The sequence below is a fragment of the Gigantopelta aegis genome, chromosome 8, assembly GCF_016097555.1.
Source record: "Gigantopelta aegis isolate Gae_Host chromosome 8, Gae_host_genome, whole genome shotgun sequence".
NCBI classification, from domain to species: domain Eukaryota; kingdom Metazoa; phylum Mollusca; class Gastropoda; order Neomphalida; family Peltospiridae; genus Gigantopelta; species Gigantopelta aegis.
The window spans coordinates 72,506,893-72,512,767 of NC_054706.1; the positions used below are offsets into that span (position 1 = coordinate 72,506,893).

Here is a 5,875-nt window from a genome sequence, read left to right on the forward strand (position 1 = left end):
ATGTAACTTCACTTATTTCCCAGGGTCTACTTCCCAATGAAGCTGTGGTACATGATGCACTTCTTCAGCATATTTTAGGTAAATGATGAGGACATCATTTCACGGTGGGGGGGAAGTATGTAGTACACGTGTATTTTAAGCATATAGGTTTTATGTAACTAATGTTTAATTTCAGGTTCTTAGAGGAGTATGTACCTTTAAGTATGGTATTTAGTATGCATTTCATTAATGTTTGTTTTCAGGCTGTAACAACTACAGGTTGAACAACATATCACTATAATTAACATTTTATCACCTTTTTCTAGTATTGCCCTGTACCTGTGATGTGTTCGTGTATGCTGGTCAACCACGCGTGACCACATCAGTGCAGTCAGTGTGAGCTCTTTTGGTAGCCATAGCTACAATACAAACACCCAAGCTATCTTTAAACTTTGACCCTTGTCTCTTTCTCTCCCATTGGATAATTAACGCTCACCTGTATCTGCATGCTTTCTTTGGACTGACCAGACAGGACAGAATTATTTAGTACTTGGAGAAACAAGTTCAGATCAGAGAGAAATAGTAGAAGTTTAATTTAAAGGTTTCCCCCAGTTGTTATGGAATATATCAACACAATGCCTACGTGTAATTCATATGGGTGTGTTTTGTGTATTATGTTTACATGAATAAAAGATGATGCCCTAACCCGTAGCTGGTGTTGTGAACTTTGTTGAACCTAGCTTCACGCACAAAATACCGATTGCTACACTTAGGCAAGTTAAAGACTGTTTACCCTATATTATGGAATACACCACCGGGTTGTATGTAGACAAGTTAAAGACTGTGTACCCTGTATTATGGAATACACCACCGGGTTGTGATCAGACAAGTTAAAAACTGTTTCCCCTGTATTATGGAATACACCACCGGGTTGTACGTAGGCAAGTTAAAGACTGTTTACCCTGTATTATGGAATACACCACCGGGTTAGGAAATCCGCGGTCACCATCTTCAGCGTGCACCTGTATTACAAGGGTTCCCTGAAATACACAAACCAGTACATCACTTTTAAAGAGCTGTCTCAAAACTACAAGTCCCATGGGTATAATCAGGGAAAGATATCTATTATATCCAAAACAACAAATCAAAACATATATCGTCAAGGTTATAACAAGATCATTAAATATTTGTAAACCTTCATCATTTCGTTCCGCAGGTTTATAAATGTTTTACAAGTGCATATTTATATAGCTTTGTAAAGTCTATGCATTGGAAATATTTGTCATTTCTTTACCAAATGTGGCAATACACGTGTTTTGAAAATTGTTTAACTAAACCTATACAGTAGTAAAACGGTTTTACTGCATACAAATGCCCATCTGAATTTGTTAATGTCATAATAAATTTAATACATGAGTACAGTGTATACATATATAAAACATTTTTAAATGTCTATATTCATTGTATGTATCTATCTCACAGGTATATCGTTTTCTTCGACAGCAGCTCTGTAGACGTCAACTAGGAAATATGGCGGCGTGTCCTGGGCGTCCTCAACTGTGACGACCACGTCAGTAGTACTGTTCAGCTTTTGTTGGTCCTGAAATAATTAAAATAATAATTTAAAGCGACTGCCACTGGAAGATATCTCCGTCGTCTTAATAGAGCATTTTTAATGACTAAAATTACATCTCAAAGAAAATATCTTTAAAAGGTAATAGAATAGCTTACCGATGCCATCACTTTGATGGTGTAGGAATTCCTAGTTTCATAGTCCAGGGGCTGCAACAGGATGATTTTAGCATCATTTCCACCCACTGGCTGCAGTTCAAACATCCCATCATTCACCGGGTCAGACACCTGTTCGCCAAATGAAACAAAACTATATATATATATATATATATATATATTATAAATTTTATATTTTGTTTATATGTTATATACTTGTTTTATTCCATAACCATATACCTAGACACATGTACGACTTTTTGGTAAAGGTTTTAAACCAAAGTAATGAATGTATGAACGTAGGATCCTTTATTCTTCTCTTCCTGCGTCTTTTCCTCCTGTCGGCCTTCTACGTTTGCTTCTCTTTCTCCTTCCATCCTTCTGCTTTTCCTCTTCGTCTTCTTTCTTAATTTTTTTTTTTTCTTTTTTTTCTTTTTTTCTTCTTATTTTTCTTCGTCTCCACCTCCTCTTCTCGTTCTTCTCCTTCCTCTGCTCGTCCTTGTTCCTTTTCCTTTTCTTCTTCCTTTTTATTATTTTTGTCGTCGACCTTTTCCTTCTCCACTCCTATTTCTGCACCCAATACTACTCATTCGTCTTTTATATCCTTATCCACAAACAGGATAATACGTGCAGAGCTGTTAATAAGTTGTATCATCAAATCTCTGTTTCAGTCGTATGCAATCAAAAGGTTGTTTTGTTTAACGACACCACTAGAGCACATTGATTTAGTAATCATCGGCTATTGGATGTCAAGCACTGGGTAATTTTGACATATAGTCTTAGAGAGAAACCTGCTACATTTTTCCATTAATAGCGAGGGATGTTTTATATGCACTCAAACAGTATCCTACAGTCAGTATAGCACATACCACGGCCTTTGATATACCAGTCGTGATGTATATTAGATAAAATAGTAACTACACAAACTAGTGTCACAATATAACGAAATACAAAACTGTCAAAAATTATTTGACAAAAGAGTACCATTTCAAACGTTACTTGATTAATTAAATCCGGGTCTTTCGTTGAAATGTTGTAGAATATGACTGTGGAAACGGGAGTTGTCTGAAAACGAAGAAATAAACTGCTTTAGTATTCAAATTTTACTTTTACCTTTTTATATATACATGTATGTTGTTTCCAAAATGACTATTTTGTCCGATTCCTAATCCTTTTTGCATTGTCTGTGTACATACATATAATACACTTTTTATTTTATTTGGCGTCATTAATAGGTTGCCTTATATTATATTTAAATGGAAACAGTATTTGTTTAATCTATTTGGTGTCTAACATAGTCCAAAGGGAAACCCGCTGCAGCTACATACGCAACTTCAACCAAATAACATCAAGGTAAACACAGACAGGATAGTACATACCACGTTCTATGAAATATCAGTTGTAGAGCACTGGTTAGGACGTGGGAAAACCCAACCAGCTGATATGTTATGGAACTTCCTCTCACTGACTAAATATATATGGTACCGCGACCAACGTGTAATACAAATATCAAACATTTTAATCTATATCACAGTCGATTCCTGAATTCGAGGACAAAACGTTCACTAAATGTAGGGTTTTGTTCAATATTTGCCTATAGCAGTTGTACAACAAATCACTGGTGCATTAAACATGTATCATTAGAATTAAAATTTAATTTGTTTAACGACACTACTAGAGCACATTGATTTATTAATCATTGGCTATTGGATATCAAACATTTGGTAATTTTGACATATAGTCTTAGAGAGGAAATCTGCTACATTTTTTCATTAATAGCAAGGGATCTTTTATATGCACCATCCTGTAGACAGGATAGCACATACCACGGCCTTTGATATACCAGTCGTGGTGCACAGGCTCTGTATCATTAGATGTATGTGTTTGGACATTTTGACATAATACTCACTAAAGCTACGATCTCCTTCAGTAGCTGTGTGAGTGTGTCTTAACCCACTTCTGTCAAAACTAGAGATGTAAGTGTTAGAAAAATACCGGATCATTTCGCGGATCATCTATAGTACTGATACACAAACGATTTTATAGGACATCTACAAAATTAGATACTATAATGTTTTAAAGGTGCTAGAATGAGATGAACGGTTTTATTTGCGAAATGGGTCATCTTACGTTACAATAGTTTAAACCAATTAAAATGGTGTCAAAGTAGTTTTGGGAGTGGCAGTCCTCCTAACGGCAAAGTAGAAAATATGTATCGTCGTGGTAAGTGGCAGTGTTTTTGACTCGTATGCAGAGATACGAATTTGAAACTGGTTTTGTAGTTCAAATTAACGTTTGCCTCATGTATACATATTTTGTTTCTGTCATTCATAAAGAGATACTAGTATATATATATATATATACTTAGAAATCAGGGAACGTGGAATTGTAGACCAAATTTAATTCACTACCAGTGTAGTAATACTTGTATTTAACTACGGCTATTAGAATTGTTCTAAAAATCCACTAGCCATGGGATCAGTGATTTAATTTTTTTTTACTAACCATGATTAAAAATTCACTAACCCTACTGTAAGTAAATACAATTTTACTAATAGGAATAATCAGATATGTCGGCTAAAGAAGGAGATAGAGCTTATAAACCCGTATATTTGAGGGGTGGAGGGGCAAGATATTCATATTTACAAAATAGACTTAAATGCAACATTTGACAACTTTGTTTTCAGTAGCCGTGGGACATGGCGATAGTAGAGCCGAACATTGAATACCACTAGCCATGGAAGTGGGTCTATCATAATCTAGAAGTCCTGTTATTTAATACAAAATTGTATTGTGTGATTAAATGTCAGTAATGTCGGATTGACCACCAGCAACACGACTAACTTCTGACACTATGACTTTATGAAGTTTTGCTTGCAGTCACTATTTACAGTTATTATTTGTGTGATCTCTTATTTCTTTAAATCAGTATAATATATCATGCTTTTAGTCATTTTATAAAATGGGGTAGGATATACTACGGTCAATGTGCTATACTTGACTGTCATGATTTTAACAACAGTTTGGATTTCAATACTTACTTCCAGATGTTTGGTGTGATATGGCAACTGCAAAAATGTTGGCGGATGCTGATTGACATCTAATACTTTTAATGTACAAGTTAATACGATCTGAAAATAGATAATAATATAAAACATCTTAAAATAGTATCTCTATAATAGTCTATGTATGCGTGTATGTTTGTACGTTTTTGGAACGCAATATGCGTGTGTATTCTTGCTGATTGGCGTGTAAAACCTTTAATGTACACGTTAATATGATCTGGAAATAGATAATAAAACTAAATATTTTAGACTATTTTCCTTATAATATGTTCTATGTATGCTTGTGTCTGTCTGTGTGTGTGTGTGTGTGTGTGTGCGCGCGCGCGTGTGTGCGCGCGCGTGTGTGCGTGCGTACGTTGAATGTAATATGCTTTCTTGCTTGCTTGCATGCATGCATGTAATATAATGTAATGTAAGTGTTTGTGGCTAATAAACACATTTTAAATTAACATAATCAAATATAAGTTGAAAGTTGCTCACCTCATCGATTTGTTCATTTGCTTTAAAGTACAGTAGTTTTGTGTCTGGTGCCTGAAAGTATACCACACTGGTAAAAAAAAAACCGCAACACACAGAAAAACGGATGCATAAAACAGGCTCATATTAAATAACTGCTATTGTATAACTATAGAATTGATCCTTTGAGGCATCCATTTTTCGCATTGCTCGCCCACGCCGTGCCAAAAACTATACACATGGAAAGTAGTTCTTATATATTAAACAAATTAGGTTTCAACAGCTCACAGGTCCCGTCTGTTGACATGGTGGATTAAACAGATTAGGTTTCAACAGTTCCAAGGTCCCGTCTGTTGACATGGTGGATTAAACAAACTAGTTTTCAACAGCTCCAAGGTCCCGTCTGTTGACATGGTGGATTATACAAACTAGTTTTCAACAGCTCCAAGGTCCCGTCTGTTGACATGGTGCATTAAACACGCTAGGTTTTAACAGCTCCAAGGTCCCGTCTGTTGACATGGTGCATTAAACAGACTAGGTTTCAACAGCTCCAAGGTCCCGTCTGTTGACATGGTCCCGTCTGTTGACAGGTGCATTAAACAGACTAGGTTTCAACAGCACACTCCAAGGTCCCGTCTGTTGACATG

The 5,875-nt window shown here is 35.8% G+C and overlaps 1 long non-coding RNA gene across 1 annotated transcript; it reads right to left on the bottom strand.

Moving 5' to 3' along the window:
• Positions 1-2,696: 2,696 nt before the first annotated feature.
• Positions 2,697-5,303, bottom strand: LOC121379002. The gene is made up of 3 exons (XR_005958793.1): positions 5,253-5,303; positions 4,749-4,838; positions 2,697-2,772 (listed from the first exon to the last, which is right to left on the bottom strand). It is a non-coding gene; the product is annotated as an uncharacterized LOC121379002 (long non-coding RNA).
• Between the last annotated feature and the right edge of the window lie 572 nt (positions 5,304-5,875).